This window comes from Enhydra lutris, unplaced genomic scaffold (assembly GCF_002288905.1).
Source record: "Enhydra lutris kenyoni isolate GAN:26980312 unplaced genomic scaffold, ASM228890v2 scaffoldscaffold19, whole genome shotgun sequence".
NCBI classification, from domain to species: Eukaryota; Metazoa; Chordata; class Mammalia; order Carnivora; family Mustelidae; genus Enhydra; species Enhydra lutris.
In genome coordinates, this window is record NW_019154103.1 from 8276249 (window position 1) to 8301064 (window position 24816).

Here is a 24816-nt window from a genome sequence, read left to right on the forward strand (position 1 = left end):
CCAAGAGAAGGGAACTTACGTCCATTGAGTATCTTCTCTGAGCCAGAAGCTTTACATGATTTTATCCTCTCATCAGACACCAAGCAATACTAGAGGATATTGTTTTTAATTTTTTGATTTTTAAAAATCTATTATTATTTTTTTTAAGATATAGTTATTTATTTTAGACAGAGAGAGTACACAAACAAGAGGAGGGACAGAGGGAGAAGATGAGGGAGAGAATCTCAAGCAGACTCCCTGCTGAGTGGGGAGCCGGGGCACAACATGGGGCTGGAGCTTACTCTTAGAACCCTGAGATAGTGACCTGAGCTGAAATCGGGAGTAAGCTGCTTAACTGACTAAGCTATGCAGGCACCCTGAGGATATTATTGTTAATTTGCACAAGAGGGTCATATGTGTTGGGCAAATTGCCCAGCTCACATCACTGGCAGTTAGTGGAACTAGTGATAGGAACCCAGGTTTGTTTGACTGACAGCTCATGTGCTTACTACCGTGACATTCTACTTCCTGATCTAACTTACTATTTCATTCTCTCTGCTTCTTCAGAGGCCAGCAAAGTATCCGGGTAAGATCAACAAATGAATGAGCTCCAAATAAGGTGTGAGTGGCTCATGTCAAGTCAGTGAGAGCATGGAGAAGGGCCACCATTTGTCTGCAAGTGTTTCTTTCTTCTGAGATCTGCTGTCTGTCCTTTTGGGTGATCAAGGCCAGTGTTCATAGCATTAGCCTTGATCTCAGAAGGTGAACCTGTGACCCTTCACCCAGGGATGAATTTCATTCCTAACTTTAAGTGTCCTCCTTTGGTAAGCATCCTACCTGAACGTATGTTCCTCTTAGATAATATCTGTGTTTAAAAGCAGCCTTGAGTTGAGACACCAGGGTGGCTCAGTCAGTGAAGCATATGCCTTCAGCTCGGGTCATGACCCCAGGGTCCTGGGGCTGAGTCCCACCTTAGGCTCCCTGGTCAGTGGGTAGGCTACTTCTCCCTCTGTCTGCTGCTCCCCCTGCTTGTGCTTTTTCTCTCCCTCTCTCTCTGTGTCAAATAAATAAATAAAATCTTAAAAAATTAAGTAAAAGCAGCCTTGAGATGCCAGCAAGGTAGCAAAATAAGAGATCCCAGCCCTTGTCCCCTCATAGAAACACTGGTTTAACAACGATCCTTGGACAAAAATACGTTTCGAGAGCTCTGGAATCAGTGTGAGAGGTTGTAACACCAATGTAACGCAGAAATGAGAAAAGATGAATTGCAAAGTTTGTATACACTAAGCATGTACAGCTTTTTGCATGTCAGTCATACTTTAATAAAGTGGTTTTAAAAAAAAGAAAGCAGCTATAATGTTCCAACCCAAAGGATAGAGTAACGTAGACATTTTTGGCATAGGGCAAGAGAGAGAGCACTTTTGTTAGGACTTCTTCCCCTGTCCCTCCCCGTCTCCTCCTACAAAGGTGACATCCTGTGCCACCTCCAGTAGAGAGCCAGCCCTTGCTCCATTGCCCTGGAGCCCTTGAAGGTCCAGCAAGCCTAATGTCAGTGAGCATCAGGTAAACAACTGGGAAGGGGAATGTGGCAAACTCATTGGGTCCAAGCTAAATAATTTCTGTGTTTTTCTAAATCTCCTCTCCTCCCTGAAGTTAAGGCAATGTGACCAATTTAGGCCAATAAACTGTGAGTAGGAGTTAAAAGTCAGTGTTCCTCCTCTTTCTCTTATTCCCTGCTTAAGGAAAGGTAGGGGAGACTGGACTCCTGATTTACCGAATGCACGGATACTGCCCTCAAGGATTTGTCCCATTTACATCAGACTTTGCCTGAGAGAGAAAAGAATCTTGGTTTCGTTAAGGCACTGAAATTTTGGGGTTTATTTGTTATGCAGTGCAGCCTAAAATGTTCTGAAGAACACAGGGAGATTTTGTGCAAAATGCCCTCCTCATTCTCAGGATATATGCTCTATGAACGGACATTTTAGAAACAGACTTTTTATTTGAAGGCAAGTTCTTCCCACACATTTGGAATTTGTTTCAATTTTATAATGGCAATCTTTGGGAGCTTTCAAATAGAAGTCAAGTTTATATGAATACCTAGATGATTGAGTACTGAGGATATTAAGTGTGGAGGAACAAAGTTGGTCATAGCTTATAGGTCATCAGTGTGACTCTGTTATAAATGCTGATTCTCCCCATCCCTGAAGATTAACCAGTGAAGGCTGGCTGATGTCTTACACAGAAGCCGGAATTGCAAACACTTTCCCATGTTGAAATGGCTTGGATGATAGAGCTGCTGTTTAACAAGAGATGCTACTACGGTCTCTCTTGGGTAGTTCTGGCTTTCGCACTGGCTTTTCTTCTCTCTCAGGAATTTCCAGGGTTAAAGGAGATGCTATTCTTGGTATTATTACAAAAGCAAGGATTTTTTAAAAATTTGATCTCTATAAAGGAAACTTGCAACTTTGCTCCCAACTCTCCCTGGATCACTTGACCACAAAATTCCTGTGTGTTTGACAGAAGGCTGTCTGCCCCTCGAACTCCAGATTTCATGTCATTCTCCAAGGAATATGCAGATGGCAAGGATGCCAGATGAACCAACTCCATTTTCTCTGGGCTGAAGATTTTGGGCAAATTGCAAACAACATTATATATATATTTTTTTCTTCTCTCCCTGAAGTTCCTCCTGAATTGTTTCTATTAGTTAAGGCTTTATCCTCCTTGCAAATTGGAAGTTTTTAGCTCTAGAATGTTTTCCTTTAAGCATTTTGGGTTTTTCTCTGTAATAGTTTTAGTCTCATCTCCCAAGGGATGTCTTTTCTGCCATGATACAGGTCTATGCAGTCTCACTAGGCTAAGCTTTTCAATTCACTGCTTTATTTGTATTGAGGCTTACTGTTTCAACAAGATTTACTGTCTCTTCTTTTCTTTTTAAAGTTCCTGACATTTTGGTTATCTCTACCAGGATCCAAGTAAAGCTCCCTCATATTTGACTGTCCGGGCTTAGTTACAGAATCTATCCTGCCCACATTCTATGGCAGGAAGTGAACTCTTGGGTTCCATCTGTTGTGTTTTTGGAGGGAGACAACAAAAGCAAATCTCAAGCAAAGATGGTAGCGCTACTTCAGGATCCAAGTTCAGGAGAGTAGCCAAGAAGTATTACAGTCTTTTGGAATCACCTAAACCCTGCCTCTTTTGAAGGCTGTCCAGGAAAGGCACTGATGGAGTCTTTGAAAGCTGGGAATTCACAATTCCTATGAAATGTTATAAAGCTATACAGAGATCCAAGTAGACTTGGTACATTTCTTTTATTGAGGAGAGACTGTGCCACCTCTAAACATTTACTCACTGTTCTTTACCTACACATCTGAATCTCTGTGGGATGGTTTAGATCCCAGACTTACTAGGAGTTTACAGGGTGATTCTGAGAGAGAAGTGGTGGCTTCTCCGATGTGACTGGTTGTTTTTTGTTTTTAATTTATTTTTTTAAGATTTTATTTGACAGGCAGAGATCACAAGTAGGCAGAGAGTCAGGTGGAGAGAGAGGGGGAAGCAGGCTCCCTGCCGAGCAGAGAGCCCGATGCGGGGCTTGACTCCAGGACCCTGGGATCATGACCTGAGCTGAAGGCAGAGGCTTTCACCCACTGAGGCACCCAGGCGCCCCAATGTGATTGTTTTTTTGTATTGCTTCATGATGACAAACTGTCATGAATGTCATGACAGGTCATGAGCCACAGTGTTCTATCAAACCCTGGTCAAGAATGGACTGCAGTGAAGTCACACTTTACAGGAAGGATTACATTCCAAAGATAGTGAGTCAGTGAGAATCACAGAGGGGCAGAGTAATTCTTGGAAAGCTTTAAGGAAGATGCTCCATTGGAAACTAAGATAGAGCCAGTTTTTCTTCTGATTTTTAAGCAGATGAGCACCAGATGAAGAGGTTGGCTTATTTTGGGGGGCTGTGCTATTCTAAAAATATGTATTTTTAAATACTCCAGTCATACTTAAAGGGAAAGCAGATTTGCCTCTCCACATCTCTGGGGCATTTTCTTATTGAAGGGAAGGCAAACAGATTGCCCTTAATTGCAATCTCAGTTGCAAACTCAATCCCTGGGTTTGTATGCCTAAATTTATGTAATTTTAACGTACATATGGTGTGGCTTCAAGAGAGTTCCTAGAAGAAATGTGGCCAGTCCCCAATTTTGAAAGATAGGGGGAGGTCTGGAGTCTGTCCTGCTGGATGGTGGTATTGAGGACAGTAGAAGTGTTGTGAAGAAGGGATTATTAAATGTATCCTCAGTGAGGTATCGAAATCCCCATCCTCTGAATGAGCCTTTGTATAGAGGCTACTGAGATGTGCATGGGTAATGAGACTTCTGTGGAAAAGATCTCTAGTTAACAATATTGGAGCTGAAAGTCTAAGCGGTTGAGCTATTAATAATTGCCAACTCAGGAGACAAACTCTAGGGAACCTTCTCCTGAAATCTGGAGAGCTAGATAGGGCTGTGGGTGCCTTGAAAGACTGAGACCTTTGATCCCTCTGATACCAGAGTTCAGAGCAGATTGTGCAGAAAAGCAGCAATGGCAGGGAGAAATACTTGCATTACAGTCCCTGGCTTGGAAAATCCTCTTTCTTGGGTTTTTGAAAGTTGATTGGCAGAGCTTCACTGAAAGAGCCTTATTTTGTTACTGTAAGTAACTTGGATGATTTCCCTTAAAGCCAGTAGAATCTCTTTATTAATACTTTTTCTGGCCAGACTAGTCTCCGGTGGCAGCACTGAGCTGCTAAGAAGAGACATTTCTATGGGTTTCTAGATAGAACTTGAATGAAATAAGTCTGATTCTCTTGTCCAGGGACGTGTCTGCTATAATTCCGGGCAGGGGGAGCAGGATGTCCAGGGGGATGTGTCCTCCAGACTTCATTCCCTAGAAGGCGTACTTGTTGAGCTGCCTCACCAGCCACGTTGAGATAAACGCCAACCAGGAATGACTGCTGTTTGTCTGATAAGGAAAACTAAGATGACATAGTAGTTAGTGGGTCTTAATTGGTTGATGTATCATGGCTGCAGTGTGTCCTCTGGCTTACACTTACCTTGTAATGCTAGTCAGCAAGTTTGTGTGTCATAATTCCATGTTCTCATTTATATTAAATCAAACATTCATCAGTTTAAATGAGGAAAACAAACAAAAACATTTACTCATGTATTGAGAGATCCCAGATTTGGTTCTGGATGGGTTCTAAACTTAGATGAATAGAGGAGGAAGAACCATAACATATCACTGAGGTTTTTTTTCCTTTAGAAAATAAGGTGGCGGGGGTATGGTGGTGGGTGGTGGGTTTTGGCTAGCCTTAGATCTGTTACTTGGCTGGCATTCTATGGGTGTGTGATGAGCAATTTGCTTTGCATAGAACAGAGATGAAATATGTTCTGAGACAGTTAGTTCCCACTGTTGATAACAGTGGCTCTGTAGTTTAGACTTTAGCAAATGAAAAGATCCCATGTACTACTTAATAATCCCTATGCTAGTAGGTTTCTGATGAGCGGTGTGGCTCCAGAGCCAGATTTTGTGAACAACTCAGGGCACATGTGTAGATTAGTTAGCTGATGCCAAGTTGTAAAAGAGAGTGAGTTGTAATAACTGAGTACTGATGGCATGCCAGGCGTTGTACTTACGGTTCTACCTGTCTTGTTTTATTAATGTTCACAGTCATCTTAAGAGTTCAGAATTATTTTAACCTCATTTCATAGATGGTTGTAATGAGGGTTAGAGAGTATCTTTTTTTTTTTTTTTACGATTTTATTTATTTATTTGAGAGAGAGAGCATGGAAGTAGGGAGGAGGGAGGGCAGAGGGAGAAACAGGCCTCCTCCCCACCCCGCTCCTCCAGTAGGGACATCCTGAGTCGAACTTGGGGCTCAATCCCAGGACCCTGGGATCATGACCTGAGCCAAAGGCAGATGCTTAACCAACTGAGCCACCCAGGTGCCCTGTGGGGGATAGAGTAACTTGCCCAAACTCACAGAGCAAGAAGGTGGCCAAGAGAGGATTTGAATGCAGGTTGCTTATTGCCAGAAAGGCTCTTTTAAACATAGTGTGATGGTCTGTTGACTTTTTATGTTTACTGCATTAAACTGTTTTCTCCAGTGTTTTGGGAAAAGTGAAAATATCTCAAAAAGCTACATGTGATAAATGTTTTAAAATTCCCATCTAAAAACAAGCATATAACTTAACCAACCATTAAAAAATTTATATAAACTTACTGTACAATAAAATGTGGACTAATTTTAAATTAAGCAGATTAAAATAAACATTCAGTTTGATTCCCAGAGCTGTCAGCTCCTCACTCTCTGTTTAGTCAGAGACTTTTCACTATCTGTGTGTTCAAGAGTTTTATTGAGTTAACTACAACCTCTTGGTGTTTTGAGAGTGTTACTATGGTTGCTGTTACTTTGCTCTGCTTTGAGAAATGCTGTCAGAAAGAGACAAGCACACACAACTGAACTGGTGGTTTTTTCCAGTGAAAAGGCTATTTAAATAGAAGGCTGGCTTCATGCTGATTACTGTTGATGAAGATTATGCCTGCAGTGAAGCTGCCTTGGACAGTCTCACAAGTCACCCTTTCTTGCATGTATATTTAAAAACGCCAAACAAAAGCCAATGCCAACAATAATGCTCTCATGCAGGCTATTTCTCCTGCAGACTGTCCAGAAGCCTCAAATAGCTCAACGTTCTTCACAAGTGAGTCCATACATTCCCTAGGAATGCTGAGAAGCATTTAAGGGAGCAGATCTAGGAAAGTGTGGGTGACACTGGGAGGGAGAATGTCGATTTCTTACATTTTTATTTTCCTTTCCCCTGAAACAGGTTTGGTTCATGGGGTCCTCTTCTTTGGGCAGTCATGCATTTTCTTATTTTTCATGGTGTAACTAAATACTTGCCTTTTCTTACTGCAGAGGAGGGAGAGTTGTTTTAAAACACATGAAAGACATTTTCGTCTTTCAGCTGCCCTAGCGTGATGCTCTCTCTTCCTCATACCACAAAAACTGGACCCGGCCTCCTCTGTGGATTTCAATCCATTTCTGTTGTCTTTATTATGATCGGAGGGTGTGAGATGAAGGAGAGATAGCACCTCTCACCATGAACTGTACTTTATTAAGGATCCACAATAGGGTGGGCTACTGGGAAGACAAGCTTTATGTTCTCTAGGTTTATAAATGTTTTCCCCAGTCCTCCTCTGTCTTTCTCATTGTTTCTGCTGGCTTAGGGCCTCTCCTGTCTTTCTCTGGCTGCTCCTGCATCGATTTTTTTTTTTTTTTTCACTGCACTGACTGGTCAGCCTGTTAAATATCGTGAGAATAAGCTGCTCCCTGTCCTGGCATTGCTTTTTGAAGGAAACATTTCCTTCCCTTGTGCAAGCCAAGGAGTTACTTCCATGGGGAGAAAGTTGGAGTGCTGATTGGAAACATGCATGATTGCTGGTTTAAATTTGGCTTATTTGCAACAGACAGAGTTTGGGAGAGATAGGAGAGAGGGGTTCTCCTGGTTCTGAGGTGGTTCCCACATCTGCTTCTTATTAAGAGCACTGTGGAGAAAGGTTTTGAAATTAACTTAGTTGTGGAATAATAAAGTAGGCCTCTTAATATGGGGGATTATAAATGATTACCCTAGAAAATGCAGGAACAACTTTTCATCCCCTAGGTCTTTCACTTTTTCCAAGGTGGTTTGGCACCAAATAGAAAGTGGAGAAATATTCTGTATCCTCTCTATCTTCAGTGGACAAAGGTGCTGTTTTACTCCCTCTTCCTAAGAGTCTAGATTTAGGCTTTTAGGGCACAGAGTATGTAGCCAGCCAAGAGCCATTCATCCACATGGCCCTAGCCCTCTGGGACCTACAGTGGGCAGGGACATCTTAGGGACATACACAATTTTGTGTCTAAAAGGGAGAGGCCAGTCTGCTGGTCTTACCTGTCCTGGAGCTCTCAGGTGTTGCTGTAGAAATAGGCACTGGGGTACACATCATAAAATAAAACAAAACAGTATATTTCATTTCAGCCCCTACCTCTTAAAAGGTCAGCATCATAATCAGAAAAGATACCCAGCCCTCATAAATGCTACTCTCTATATATTCTCATTTATTCATTTGTTTGTTTTTCCTTTTTTTTCTCCCCATATTGAATATAAAAGAGCTATTATAGCAGAGATCTTGTTTTGCTATCTTATATTCCCTGTGCCCAGAGCAGTGTTTGGAAAATTATAAGCACTTTGCAATCAACTGTTGACTAAGTTAATCAAGGAAGCAATGGAGGAAACTCCCTGCCCATAAAGGGTAATTTTGGATGCTGCCTTGGACCCTTAACTGTCTTGGAGTTCTTAACTGAGATGGCTCTGCATTGGGACCAGAGTCCCAGAGTGGTAATAGATCAATCTCCCTACTCTGAGGTCAACTTGACCTACATTTTGTGATTAGTCAGGAGGAAGTCTGAGCTGTGGAAATGAGAAGGTAGATGACCTTCTGGACCACTTCCCAGACTATTTTCAATTACCATGATTTGGGAAGCTTTTACATTCACTGGGAACACCCTTACCGAAGAGTTCTCAGAATGGGAACAACAGTTGCCCGTTTTATATAGTGTAAGTTTGCAGGCAAAGGGCTCAATTAGTTCTTTAATGACCACCTAAGTCCATGATTCTCAATTTTCCCTCATTAAAGTGCCCCTACATTATTGATTTGAGAGTTATCTTAACTGTCTCTTTTGGTTTTAAGAGTCTGATCAGAAAATCACTGATTACCTCAGAAAATGGGGGTTTATAGTAAAGACAAATTTTTATATCTTGTCATGAGAATTTGTATATTGTTACTTTGTAATTTCTCTGCTAGACGGTGTGGAAGGTCACCTCTTCATGCTTCAGATGAGAGCGGAAAAGTTGTAATTGAAATAATTTCTGTTGGTCATCTTCTGTCTGAAAGAGGGAGGCAGGTCATTCCAAATAAGAGAACCCATATCAGGACATGTCTAGGCTTGCCTCTACTAAGGCAGGGATGTCTCCTGTCTGTACTCACACTTCTGAAGTGGTCACAGAGGCAAGTATCACCACAGAGGTCTGGGACTAATCACAAGCCCTGTGCCTAATAGCTCATTATTTTTTTAATACTATCTTGAGTAGAAAACAAGAGGCCTTTTGAAATAATCTCCTAAAGATGTCCATCTCAGAGTTCCAAACCTCTTATTTACTAGCTAATACCAAGAAGTCTAATTAATGTAGAGGAACCAGCTTCCCTAATCTTTGGATAAACTTGTTTTCAATTTCTTGGGCTTCCACATAATCTACTTGACCTCTCTAGCTTTTCTGTTTATAGTGAGTATCCATCTCTAAATTAAATGAGTACTTGATTTATTTTCTTCATCTAGTTCAGATTTTCCAAGTATTCAGAGAATCCTATTGGTCATGCTTAATTAGTCGTAACAGATCATACATAGCCAGTGTCTGGATTTGTACCTGTGGGCCAAGTGACTGTTTGGTTTCGGTCCACATTGGCTTCCATGAGGCTGCACCTGGAGAGCTCTAAACAGGGATTTCCCTCAGAAGGAGACATGTATGTGGCCATGATTAAAAACCTTGGCATGTTTGGGATAGAGTAGGATCAGAAACCTGGCATCCTTAGTTCTATCAGTGCTTGGAATGTCAACTCATTAAAGAAGAGCATTGAAGAATTTAGCTTCCCTTGAAGCTGAAAGCAACCTTGGATAATATGTTGATCAAACACCTCATTTTGCAGATCAGAATCTGATGAACAAATTCCTTGGCCAAGATCACAAAGGTAGTTAAAGGCAGAATGGAGATTTTTAGTAGACTTGCTCAAGGAGTAATGACTTGCTTCTGGCATATTATCTCTTATAGTCCCCTTAAATCCTCCCTTCCCTTAATTTTCCTTGGTGAAGAACAGAGTTTAATATTCACACAAATATATTAAAATCAAAATTAGAAAACCAAATAAGAAAGCAGTAAATAGTTCATTGGTAGGTTTTAAAGTGTTTACGTCATCTAGCTCATGAAATGAAAATAACTTTACCCAAATTTTGGTGTATTATTGACCTTGTTTGGGCTCTTTGACTTCTCTTTATGGAAATTGATAATATAGCTCTGACTGCATCAATGGAAAAAGTGCATAGGTGTGTAGAAAATATTAATATTAGTATTAAAATCCAAACTCCTTTTTATTGAGAGAGAAACCCAACTTGGTGAAAAGAAACAATTTATAGAACAAAAAGAACATTAACTGACTTCAAGTACATAAAACAAATATAACCAGGGCAACAATATATTTATCTATTAGTGTTCCTAAGGAGATATACTGTGATGACTACCTAGTATATTAACTTTCTGTGTTCATAAATTGTGCTTCTGGAGTGTGTAAATTATCCAGATGGTAGTATTACAAAACTAAACTTCATTCCAGACCTTCTTCTAATGAATACCAATTCTTACTTATAATAGCTGAACTTAAAGATTTACATAGTTTTTAATATTTTGTTTTTTTTTTAATTTTCTTAACAATTTTATTTATTTGTCAGAGAGAGAAAGCATAAGCAGGGGGAGCAGCAGGCAGAGGGAAAAGCAGGCTCCCTGCTTGTGGGACTGGATCTCAGGACCCTGAGAATATGACATGAGTGGAAAGCAGACGCTTAACTAACTGAGCCACTCAGACAGACGAATATTTTGACTTTAGAGTCATGCATTTCTGTCGGAAATCTCAACATGTTTTACCACAATTAGGTGAGCACAGATATTACCTGTGGACTCTATTTTGCTGATGAGAGTCTGAATCTCAGGACTAATGGGGAATGGATAGGGTGGTGTTCACTAAAATCTGATTAGGCAAGACACTACACTCTGTTGTTCTTATTTATGTTACATTTATTCTATTTTTTAAAACTGTGTTATGTTAGTCACCATAAAATACATCATTAGTTTTTGATGCAGTCTTCCAGGATTCATTGTTTACGCACCACACCCAGTGTTCCATGCAATACATGCCCTCCTTAATACCCACCACCAGGCTCACCCACCCTCCTCACCCTCCTCCCCTCCAAAACCCTCAGTTTGTTTCTCAGAGTTCACAGTCTCACATTTATTCTTTAGGAGTTTAATATAGAAATGTGGGTTATAAAATACGGTAAAGGCCATTTGTCAATAGCATGTAGATACAAGGGAAAAAGAGCCCTTTATGTTCTTTGACCATATGATATGTGTTAAAAAGCAGAAAGAACGGTACCCTATAGATTGACGTTAGGACTTCTATGTTTCATCTCCTCTCCAGTTTAGGATCACCTTAGTCTCTGCTGGTTAGGTTAAAGCTCTGGAAAACAACACAGCCAACCTAGTCACTTTTGTCCTGGTTGGGGATTGCTGACTTTTCATCTTTAGTCAGTGTTAGGAAAATTTAACTTTGTTGAATTTGTTTTGGCAGGTTAGCATGATCTAAGTGTACAAAAAAAAAAAATCACAAGCAGTTTAATTACAAGAAATGGAAGATAATTCCCAAAAGGCTGCTGCTGTTATAGAGGTAGTCATAACAGCTTTTTTCATATTTTCCATTTTTTACCATTTCAAGCTGTCCAGAGAAGAAAGAGTGATAGTGCCTGCTGAGCGTACTGCCAGTATGCTAGACACTGAGACAAAGAGCATCAGTGACATGTCAGTTATTCTGGGGAAATCCAGGCTATTTGAAAAAACAAAAAAACAAAACAAACAAACAAAAAAAACCAACAACCATGAACTTGAGGAAACCTTAGTGAAACCCTTGAGGAAAAAGCTTATCAATATTAAAAGATATTTTGATAGTCGTTGGAGATATTTATTTCACCCTTTTTCAAAAGACTTTATTAGCTTGGTTGTTGCATTTTATGTGTGGAGTCAGTAGGAGCTCTTTCATCCTCCCCTCCCCTGCCTCTTCCAAAAAATCCTCAGGACTGACTACACATCAAATCACTACATAACATAGCTACCAAATCTCAAAAAGAATAAAAGCACTACTATTGAATCATGCTGTCAGATCTATCACACCCGTTACCCCGAGCTAATCCATGCTCTTAACAAAGCATGCAGGGTCCTTTCGCAAACCATCTTTCAGAAAAGGGGAAATAAAAACAGGTGACACTCCCAAGAGCAGCTGGGATGGCCAGAGAATTACTACTTCCCTCACTTTGTGGCTCTGTGGAGTCATCAGAAGGTACAAGTGAAAGATAAAATCCAGATGACTCTTTTCTTTAGGAAATTATTTGTAAGTTTCTGATATGGTTAATAGGATGAAGGCCTTTGTGGATAATCATACTTTATTTATTTGTTCATTTATTCAAAAACGTTATCGAGCACCAGTTTGTGCTAGCCATTATGTTAAGTGGTGCACTGGTGAGTAAAGCAATAAGAGGCTCCCTTCCACCCTCCCTCCCTTCAGTTGTTTACTTTCATATATTATAACACTAAGTCCTATGCAAGACCCTCTATCTGTAATTAGTCCCTCACACACATACTTCTTATCACCCTTCTCTGCTTTTATTATCCTTAGCCCTTATTACAATCTAATATGCAATATATTTTATCTATTTTTTGCCTGTCTCTCCCATTAAAATGTGGGGAGCCACAAAGCCAGGAATTTCTTTTTTATGTGTTCATAGCTTTATATACTCAGCACTTAACGTAGTGTGTAGAAATAGACATTTAATACATGGTTAAGTAATCAAACAATGAATGAGTGAAGCAAGGAACACAGCTACAGAATGGCACTAAAGACCCCCTTCTGTTTTTTATTTAGATCCATTCATCAGTATTCATTGCATTTGATTTTTCAACTTCCTAGCCATTTAATTGTTTTTTTCTCCAAAAATGTCAGGAGTGAGTGTCTGAAAACTTGATGTAAACACAATTAATTATGTCTGTAATGTTTCTCTGATCTACACATCAAACACACCTAGCAATAAAGGAGATCAGATTTGCCTGGAAAAAGACTTGTTCTTGATAAATTGATAACCATATGCTTGCAAAAGGGCTCAAAATCATCTGTTAAGAATTATTAATTGGGTTGATAAAACTTAGTTTGCTGGGTTCCTATGAAAAGTACATGAGATAAAGTAGTGAAAAACTTTGAAATCTAAATATTATCTTTGGCTTATGGTAGAAGTTATGATATTAATCTGTTTTATAATTAGATTAAGGAATAATGCCCAGATCCCTGGTTTATAATGCCTAGCACCAGAAGTCAGGGAGATGTAGAAGAACCAGCACAGGAGACTGAACAGGAACAGCAAGAGAGGTAGAGAAAACTTGGCCACAATAGTGCCCAAGGTCGAGTGATAAACTCTGTCAGTCAGTTGACAGGTCAGTGAAAAGAAAGCATTAGCTAGGTGGAGGTTATTGATGGTTTTCAAAAAAGTGGCTTCAATGGAACAGTGAGGGAAAAAGTTTATTGCAATAGATTTAAGATGGAATGTGAGCAAATACATTGAGGACAGTAGGTATAAACAATGTGTTTACAGACTTTTGCTATAAAGGAGAGAAATGGGGTATGAGGTTCTAATGGTTTGTTTTTTTTTTAAATGATGCACCAAGTAATAGCCTGTTGATATATTACTGGAATGATTCTGTACAAAGAAAAAAAATATTGCTGTGATTTATACAAAGACTTATTTGGGTGTCTAATGGATAGCTAGTGATATTGGCCATGACTGAAACAGAAGTGTCAATGTTTTTGCCTGTGCTTTTGGAGGATGATATTAATAAATAGTACAAATTTGATACAGATAATTGATATGGTAGATAATAAAATTAAAATATAAAATATCTTTCCTATGCCAGAAATGAAAGAGACTGTTCCTTTCGTGAAAAAATAAACTTCAAATTTTACTTAACAGAGGGAGATGTCAAGACAACCTGGACAGTAGGGAAAATATTATCTCTGATGATTCATATTTCATGGCTTACCTCACCTGAGTTTAAGGTTCAAAGCCAGATAATGGATGCTATCAGAAAAACTCCATTCTGAGGAACTCTTTTTTTTTTTTTTTTAAGATTTTATTTATTTATTTGACAGAGAGAGGCAGAGAGGCAGGCAGAGAGAGAGGGGGAAGCAGGCCCCCTGCCGAGTAGAAAGCCTGACACAGGGCTTGATCCCAGGACCCTGGGACCAGGACCTGAGCCGAAGGCAGAGGCTCAACCCACTACGCCACCCAGGTGCCCCCTGAGGAACTCTTTTAACATAACCAGAAACTGGTAGTACCTCCAGGCACCATCAGAAGGAAATGAACATTTTCTCTGGAGGAACCTACTCTTTACTCAATTCTCATAGAATTTCCATAGGTAAACTCCCATTGAATAAGTAATAACAATCAGAAATAACAAACAATACAGTATAAAGAAGAATCAGCAGAAGTAACAAACAGCAGAACCAGACTCATAATGCTTCAGTGGAAGGATTGGTTTTGGAACCTGAATAGTCTAAGGTCAGAACCCAGCTCGTAACCATTAAGTTATATTTTTTGGTATTCTAGACACATATTTCACATGTTTAAATAAATGAAAGATAATTTAAAATGCAAAGAATAAAAAAAGGAAGGAAACGGAACCTCTAGGAAAAAAATACTCATGGGAGATCTAAATGGCAGATTAGGTATAATTGGAGGGATTAGTGAACTGTAAGACAGAGCTGAAGTAATTTCTCAGAATATAACAGAAAGGCAAAATGATAGAAGATATGAAAAGGTTAAAATAAAAGGGGAAAATCAAAATGTTTAACATATATCTAATTGGAGTGTAAGGAAAGACCTATTAGATAAGGTGAGGGGGATTAAATATGTGAAGATATGATGGCTGAGAATTTTCCAGAATTGAGAAAGGCATCAATCATTAGCTTTAGGAATCCCCCAAAACCCAAACAGAATAAATGAAGGGAAATGTATGCCCCTACATATCAAAGTCAAAGTACAGAATACCAGAGATCAGAGAAGATTTTTTAAAATATTCTAAATAGACTGACAATAGTCATCTTATGTGTAACAGTGGAAGGCAAAAGATGGTGGAATCCTGTCTTCAAAGTAGTGACAAAAAGTGCTTATCACTTGAATTGTTTATCTATTCAAAATTATCTTTAAAGAACATGTTTGGAAAAATAAAAACAGATTATACTATCGGTAGGACCCCACTACAGGCATCTCTAAACAACATACTTCAGGAGAGAGGAAATGTTGTGGAAGGGGTGTCTCACATGCAAAATTAATAGGGAGAACAGAAAACTCCATCAAATGTTAACTGCCTAAAACAGCAATAATAATAATGCCTAATATGTGGCATTTATATTTATGTTATTTATATTTAAGAAAATGAAAAACTAAAATACTGATTATCAGAAGCATGTAACTTTGGAGGAAGATAGTTGGAGTTGATATGTGAATTTTTCAAGGTGGATAACCCATTTGAATTATGGAAGTCAATTTTTTAAGTGTAGTCACTAAAAGAAGGAAAAACAGTCACTCTGTTAGAGAGAACATTATAGAATTACAAAAATAAAATACTTTCTCAACTAGAATACATCCAAGGAAGAGCAACCAGAATATCCAAAGATCTTGAAACAATGGCATAGAAATATTTCGTTTTGGTAAGAAAAGACTTTCTCTCTGGGAAAGTTATTTCTCCAATAATTTCTTCAGTTTTATAGTCTTCAAATATTTTAAGATTTATCATAAAGGGAAGGGATTAAGTATACTATTTAATATTACAGGATTGAACTAGGGCTATGGGTATTGGTTACAGGATGAGAGTTTGGGGGCTTACTAAAGGGAAATATTTACATAAATGTAATGGCTGCATTTTAAATAGTGCGTTCTCCTTCACTGGAGGTTGTAGGATTGTCTGTCATGAAATTTTTGTGAGGGTAATTCCTGCCTTGGGTTCAAAGTTGGACTAAAAGAACTAAATGAGCTCTCTGCCAACTCCAAGAATAATAGTAGTAACTTACTTAAAATGAGCTAATCACCATAAAGGCATTAATGTATTCAATTTTTGCAACACCCCCATTAGTTTTTACCTCTGTTTTGCAGGTAAAAGTGCTAAGGTTCAGAGACTTTAAGTAATTTGATGAGGATGTGTGTCTTGTATGAAGGTTAACTGAGATTTCACTCCAGAACTGCCTTACTAGAAAGTGGAAAATTTTAGATTATGCTACACTGAATCCCAGGATAGGAGCACAGTTTTGCTCTAACGTTTCCACATTCTCACGAAAAAGCTCCCTCTGCCTCACCGTATTTGTGTAGAATATCGTAAGTCAAGATTGGCAAAAGCAGACAGACAGACACACTCACACATGAACACACACACACACACACACACACACAGGCTAAATTCCTCATACAGGCACTGATGGGTTCTTCTTCCTTTCTGAAATTCAATATATTGTAAATTACAAAAGAAGGCCTTCATTCACACAAAAATACATTTGTCATGGTGAATTTTGAGGGTACTTTTTTTTTTAATTGATTTTTCCTAATACATGAAAAAAACCTTCCCTAGTACATGAAATAAACTTTCTATATACAATTGCTTTTTTTTGAGTAATGTTTTTTGGTTTTGACCCGTTCAAGGATTTTTAATGAGGTATTTTGGTGTTGGGTATTCTTGTACCGATTCTGCTATAAATTTTAATTTTGGCTTTTCTACTAATAGGAGAGGCATAGCACAGCTACACTACTACTGAATGAAGAGAAGCTTAATTTGGAAGATTCCTTTCAAAAAATAAGTCAGTATGGAGTGACACTTAAGAGGAAATTAGGTAGAAGATAAATGGATAGAAATTGTTTTAGACGAAAAAGAATAAAAATTGAGCATATCCCAAAGCTGAATTTGCACTAACCTGAAACTCTACTAACTGCGAAATATTGAAAATATCCATTATGGTCCTGAATTGGGGTAAACAGAAAGGAGATGCTCTATTATCCTGATTAGAGATATAATATTTCTAGGGTGTTTTCCAAAGATACTTGAGCTAGGCATATCTTTCTTGGAAGCAAATTGTCTAACTAGCCAGATTTGATAGAATTTGGTTGGATTAGATGAACTCAAAGAAAACATTCCAAATCTAAATCCTTCTCTGAACTGTCTGGTAAACCTGTTGGACTCATAGGTCATTGGTGAAAAATGTCTCTGTTTTAGTGTATTAAGTTCTGCTAAAGCTACTAGTAGCTGTCTTTGGGCTAGGAAAAGACATGAAAGAGTCTGACCCCAAAGGAAACAGTGAAAATATGGAGTAGCACTGTTGGGACCTTGTCATCGAAAGTTCTTGCTTGTTGTGGAATGCATGTGGACTCTTCCCTTCACTTTCATCAAGGTTGAATTTCAGTTTCTACAGTTGACTTCTAGGTATATAATTTTCACTCTTCTCTCTAATTACCAAAAGGCAACAATTGATTTTATTGTTGAATTTGAGAACTTACTTTTTCTTTTTAAAGATTTTATTTATTTGACAGACAGAGATCCCAAATAGGCAGAGAGGCAGATAGAGAGAGAGAGAGAGGGGAAAGCAGGCTCCCTGTTGAGCAGAGAGCCGGACATGGGGCTCAATCCCAGGACCCTGGGATCATGATCTGAGCTGAATGCAGAGGCATTAACCCACTGAGCCACCCAGGCGCCCCGAGAACTTACTTTTTCCTGTAAACACAGATCTTATCGTGATAAAACAGGAATGGTGGCAGGGCTACTCATCCCCTCCTCTCACCCACTGAAGTAGGAAGGTGAGGTAGGACGGAAGGGTAATCTAGTTGAGAGTCACAGCCCACTTTGGTTTGCCTGGTTATAAAAGGGACGTCCTAGTAGTGTGCGTGTGTGTATGTGTGTAGGCATGTGTTTGGGTGGGGGGGCATTGCTTTGCCACTGTCTTCTGAAGAAATACTGATGTGATCATGCTCCGCCTGGGTTTGATAGTAGTTCCCTGAAGGAGTGTCCTGAAAGTGGCTTGGGATTAAACCTGTGGCTCATTAGACTTACTCTAGGGGACCTGTTGTTTTCATCTGCCCACACTCCTCTCTTGGGCGAGGTATACCTTTCTCGCTTTACGCAGCTGTGGAGGGAAAGCTATGCTACATTAAGGGAAGTTAAAGCTGAATTACACCTCTCTCACTGTATTCAGGTACTAAATCAGAGAATTTGGAGACTATATCCATCGCAGTCACTTTGCCTTCCAGGAGGAGAGAACCCACATGTAGGACAAAGTCAGGCAAAGAGAACTGGAGTTGAGATAGCAAGAAATCTCTGCATATGGTTTTGTGGAAATCCAGTTCTACCCCTTGAGATTCCAGTTATATGAGCCAATTAACTTAACGTATTTTGCTTCAACCTAGTTTTACTGGCTTTTTGTCACTTGCAGCTAAAACTGCTCACTTCCTACGAGCTGCATGATTCAGAGTAAGATGGGAAGTGAGGTAGTTATTTCATCTAAGTGCTCATGATGACCAGAAATCGTATTTATCTAGAGCTTTAAAACTGACCCCCCTAAACTCTCACTTAGCGTTTCCAAGAACCCTCATCTTTGCATTGTTCACAGCAGGTGACGACTGACTCACTAGACTCTGAAACACCCGACCCCCAGCTATCCTCAGAGGTGCCGCCCTTGATAGCCCCTCAAAATGAACACATGTACATCATATGCTAATGAGGGTTCCTGTTCACCTTTAGCTCGAATAGGATGTTCATTTACTTTTTCTTGACATATTGTTTCATGGCGCCTATGAATGACTGGATATTGTATTTTATGTATTGGTGAGTTTTTCCTGAAGGCATTATGCTTTTCTGTAAAACTTTCTACCAGTCTCCTTCTCCCACTCATTAGTTATGATTTCTTAGGGAGAGATGTTCTTTGAATTTTCTGTATTTTTAGAATATTATAAACATGGAACGCTGAGTTAAACCTGACAGTCTTCTCCTCAGCTCACCGAGCCGTGCCCTTTTTTTTTTTTTACAGTCACATAAGTTAAGTATGTGCTGTCAGCTTTAATTGAATTTCCTGAGTTGTGTTTATGATTTAACCCTATTCCACAATTGGAATTTTAAAAAGATGAGTCTCATAGTTATCTTTCCTAGATATGTGTTCTTGCTCATGTTCACCCTCACCAATTTCTCTGCCAACATGTCAGGTTTTCATTCTGAGTACCATAAAAATGCATTTGTTTTAGCAGATGGAATTAAAGAATTACTGTATTTTAATGATGTTGTTTCCTTTGTTCAGTGTCCAGACCATTGCTCTGATTTTCCAGTCCAGTCATGGCTAGGCAAATTAAAATGTTTTAAGCAATATTTAGGATGGCTTGACTCCACCATGCAAAAAACATGCTGGTAGTATCATAATTCCTTGTAACTTTGGAGATTTTTCTTGAAGTGTAAATACAGAAGTGTGGGATAGATTTTGCTTTGGGTGGTTTTGGAGGGGTGGCCATGCAAGAAATTGTTTTCAAAACAATCACTCCTACCATCTGTGCACCAGAACACAGATTCATAGAGCTGATAGCAACTCTCGGACAGAGCCAGAAGAAAAGGGCTCAGGAAACCATTGAGATCACCTACCCTTTGTGAGAAAATAACTGGGGAAAAAATGGCTTTATAGAGCTGACAGTTAAGGTTTGGGGGATAACAGTTATTTTTGTTGCTGTTGTTTTTATAACATGGCTTATTGTCACTTTACTGGCAAAGTACTATCTGCTTTTCTCTTATTAATGAAAGTTTCATAACTATATTCTTAGGAGGTTCTGTAGGAGGTCCAAATTGTCAAAAGAATACAGAAAAACATGAGTGAGTAAAGAGCATGGAAATGTTGAATTTGCACAGATACACTGATTTTCTTAGGTAAAAATATCTTCCTAATTTCAAATCCTCTCCAGGGAGCTAAGGAAAGCTTTTAAATATCTCTTCAAAATTCTTCACAGCCAGACATCTCTTTTAAAGGAATTAGGTTACATCAGTTGATGTAATTAACTCAGATTGTTTGGGTGATTCAAATCCCAAAGGCAGCAGTCCATCTGTGCTGCATGCACATTTCCCCTCTGTGCAAAGGCGCCAGTGGTTTCGATTTGGGGTGTGTTGGGATGAGGTTGAGGGAATGGGGGCAAGAGAACGAACTGGTGAAAGGTAATATAGAGGAGAACCATGTGCTAAAAATGTTGTTTGATGCTATCTGATTTTCTTTTAAATCATTCCTTGAAAAAGAAATACCAGTTTGGAATCTGTTAGTGGTCAAAAATATTAAAATAAAACATCTTTTGTTCCTTTAGCTCTGTTAGTCTTACTCCCCTTTGAGCATCTGACAAGTACTGTAAAGCTAGAGGGAGATGAACCTTTTTGTCAGTCGGTGAACTGGAGGATATACCATTTAGTTACTTCTGACTTGCCGGAAGAGAGACTAGAATCTGTGCTTTCAGAGCAAATCCAATTGCTTTATTTTATATTTGAATTCCATCTCATACAGACTCCTTCAGCTATAAGGATACGCTCATGCTTAAATATTTCCATCTCCAGATGATGCTGCACTGATCTATTTCATAGCTTTCTAGGTGTTTTGTTTTTTTTTTTTAAGATTTTATTTATTTATTTGACAAACAGAGATCACAAGGAGGCAGAGAGGCAGGCAGAGAGAGAGAGGGGGAAGCAGGCTCCTGCTGAGCAGAGAGCCCGATGTGGGGCTTGATCCCAGGATTCTGGAATCATGACCTGAGCCGAAGGCAGAGGCTTTAACCCACTGAGCCACCCAGGTGCCCCCTTTCTAGGTGGTTTTAATTGGTAAAAGAATTTTTTAAATTTACTATGTTTTTTATTTTAATTTCAGCATAGTTAACATTCAGTGTTCTATTAGTTTCAGGTGTACCATATGGCGATTCAACAATTCCATACATTACTTGGTGCTCATCATGATAGTATGTGTGCTCTTTAGTCCCCTCACCTATTTCCCCCACCCCCCGCCCACCTCTCCTCTGGTAACCATCAGTTTGTTCTTTTAGTTAAGAGTCTTTCTCGGTTTGTCTCTCTCTCTTTTTTTCCTTTGTTCATCTGTTTCAGTTCTTGAAACTCCACATGAGTGATGTCATATGGTCGTTGTATTTCTCTGACTGACTAATTTCACTTAGCATTATGCTCTCTGGCTCCATCCACGTCATTGCAAATGGCATGGTTTTCTAATTCTTAAAGATATTTCCAGCAACAGATCATGCCCTTTTTCACGATAATTATTAAGAGCCTTATCTCCACAACAACCTGTTCTATTTCTTGGTCAGATTCTACAGAGCTTCACTAGTCCCTACTTACTCTTAGTGTCACATCAGCAATTGTGGAAAACAATTATTGCTATCTTTCTAGATTAAATTCTTTTTGAGATTTCAAAACTGAATATTTCTTCCTATTGTGAGAAGATTTATATTGAATGTAATCTGCTCCATTAATTAAGAACATGGTATATATTTATAGAGACTTCTATTAACTATGACTAGATCACCAAAGTTAAAATGATGCAATTTTTTTCAAAAGAAAAATCTTCTGTTCATATTTTACATAGCTTAGTTCAGTATTACGTATTCATTTGTGGTAGAAAGACATTATGTTAAGCAAAAGAAAGCATTCTGTGTACACTTTTGTCTTTAAAATAAAGATTTTTGTTGTTGTTGTTGTTCGGGTATACTCTTCTGGAATAAAAAGGTTTTGAAATTTGTCCATATTCTTAAAAATGTCTGATAGAAAAGATACCTGAGACTTACTCAAAGAATATAAAATATAAGAATTTCATTTATACCTGAAAGAAAAACTTCAACTTGAGACTGACCACAATATTGGAGGAGCTTAAAAGTTTTCAAATAAAAGTTGGGGTTTTGGCCCATTTGTCTAGAAATCACAAAGGAGGGAGGTTTTTCCATCATTTCTAGTGCCAATCTATATAGTTCTGGCCAACTTCTTTATTTCTCTCTTATCCAGTGTATATCTCTCCAGGGAATTTTCCTGATTTCCTGATAGTACAGAAAATTTATTTTTACTCCTGGAGTTAATTTTAGAGTTGCAAGGATCCTTAGAAACGATTGTCCAACTTCCTTATAGATGAAGATTCTGAGATCCAAAGAGTTGAAACAACCTTCCTTTCCCTATGCCATGCCGCAAATCTTTGTCAGAATTGTATTAAGACTCACTGTCCAGCTGTGCCTGGGTGGTGCAGTTGGTTAAGCATCTGACTTTTGGTTTTAGCTCAGGTCATGATCTCAGGGTCATGAGATGGAGCCTTGCCTTGGACTTTGGGCTCAGCACAAGAGTCTGCTTGCGATTCTCTCCTCCTCTCTATGCCTCTCCTGCTTGTACTCTGTCTCTCTCTCTCTCTCTCTCTCTCTCTCTCTCTAAGATAAATAAATAAATAGTTTTTTAAAAATGACTCACTGCCCGTGAGACTCATATTCAGTCTCTGGAATTATCATTCTATAGGTTGGTGAGTTTCCTTTCCACGTATGGACCATAACATATCTCTCTACATTTTGGGACATTTGAAAGATGGGAACTGACCCCTCTGTGTAGTGGTGGTAGCATGAAGGACAAATGTGATTCTGAGGTGAGAGACATAGTACTTAAATGTGACTAATCTTTAGTACATAGGTGTTACTGCTTGGTAATTACTGTGACTTAGTGGAGATGATTTGCTGCAACCTTCCAGTTAGATAAATTCAGTTCTTTCGTTTGGAAGGTAGGAAATAAGAATTTCTAAACAAAGTATCTCTTTTTCTGTTTAAGGGCTTGAATCAGTGATGGTTTTACTTTGTTAAGAGATGAATCACATGTTTTCACCAGCAAGTTCTTGGTCAAAGCATTTCATACAGTCTGTTAAAGTGTTGACTTTCCTAGACTGATACTTAAAATGGAAGCTAGAACCATATGGACTATGGTGGAGGGAATTAGGAATTATCTTCTTTCTGTGTGCTGGTGGTGGGAATGTAGGGTGGGTTGAAGGATTGATTTTCCATCATTTGAAATTGCTTCTCACAGGAGATAGAACAAGGTTTTCTTGAAATACATAGGAAGGGGATCTTATAATAAGCAAAACATAGATTTTGCCTGGATGTACAGCATGCTGAACATTTTATAAAAGGTTTTTCAAGTTTAACAATGTACTACAACTCTCTAAAAATTATGTTTGCATGTTGCAGGTACTTGCTACAAATATTTCATGAACTTTATTTTAGCAAATCACAACCCAATTTATATAATGACTGTTAGTTAGACAAAGTAAATATAATGTCAATATATGTTATTTAGAGCATATTCCTAATAGACTAAATCTCTTCTCCAGATCACATTTCCGTCTTCATCTAAGCCTCTTGATTAGCAAATTCTAAAGGGATTTAATGGAATCTTCTAACTCTTCTCCAGAGGAATCCTACATTTTATTTTTAAAAAGTCTTAAAAACGTGATAGCCTTTTACATAGAATGTCACTCTAGGAATGTGTCCAAAGTGCATAATTGAATTAAAGAAAAAAAATAAATGAAGATCTTAATCACACTGCTGTTTATAAAATAAATGAAGATCTTAATCACACACTGAAATAAACAAACATGAAACCCTAGAGAACCAGTGGAATAAAGCATAGAATCTTTAGATTATTATTATTTAATCCTAAACAATTAATATATACATAAGGTTTTTTGACATGAAAGATGAATCAATAATCAGTAAGTTTGGCTAGAGAAGGTGCTATTTATAAATGTCATTTTTTATGGTTTCCTAAGGCATCTCATTGTTATCCTAAGGTTAAAAGTTCCATGAAATCAACATCTTTTGACATTTTCTACCATGTGTTTGACCTTCTGTACTTGTCAAACAGCAGGGGTTAAATGCAACTTTTCCTACTATCGCAGATACCTCAGTGGCTTAGAATAACAGGTTAGTCTATCCATGTGGGGTGTATTAAGATTGTGAAACCGGTTTTTCACTCGACTCAGAATACCTTTTGAGGGTAGAAGAGAAAAGATGCAGTTGGGGCCATCAGGGACAATCTTTCGGTGGGAGCGCAGATATGCTGTGTTCCCAATGATCACCCCCCTTAAAGGAGTGGAAGAGGTATCGAGTGATCTACTTCCCCCTAATCACAAGCCAAATGAGAGGGACTTCAGAGAACAATGTGGGGTAATATATTTGTGTTCTCAAGTTTAAGGGGTATGAAGACTGACTCATCTGAAAAAGTTTGAAAAGTGAGCTACTGACTTCTGGCTCTCCTAGTGGGAGAGGAAAGAGGAATGACTGTTATAGAGTGAGCTACACAGCCCCCAACAAGGGGACAAGATGTGTGTTTCCCAGGTGCCAGACCTTGAGAAATGGAGCCAGTAATGGTCTTCACCCAAGAAGACAGTAGGAAGAGACTAGGTGAGCCTCTAAAGTCACGGGCAGAAAGGAGTTGTAAGTGACCCAACATAGAAAGCCTCACTCACACTGCCCTCAGAGCTTCCTAACTGGATGGGGAGAAAAAACATGCTTGCAGTACTCACAAAAGTGCCCCTTCAGATGATATTTTGCTGTTTGCTACACAGAGAGCTCTGAAAACAGGCAACAAATTTCCTAATCAAGTATGATCTCTGCATTTCACCTCCACTCCTTCCCTTAGTAACTACCCTAGAGCGGGGAGCCAAAGCAGTCTGTTGAACACAAAAGAAATTGTAGGACACTGGACACACAGTGAAGAAGCCACCCATTCTCATTCCCCCAGCCTCATTCCCCTCCCTCTACTATAGGCTTCTGAGGGGAGGAGGGGGAGAAATTGCACTGTTGTTGTTTTTAAAGAT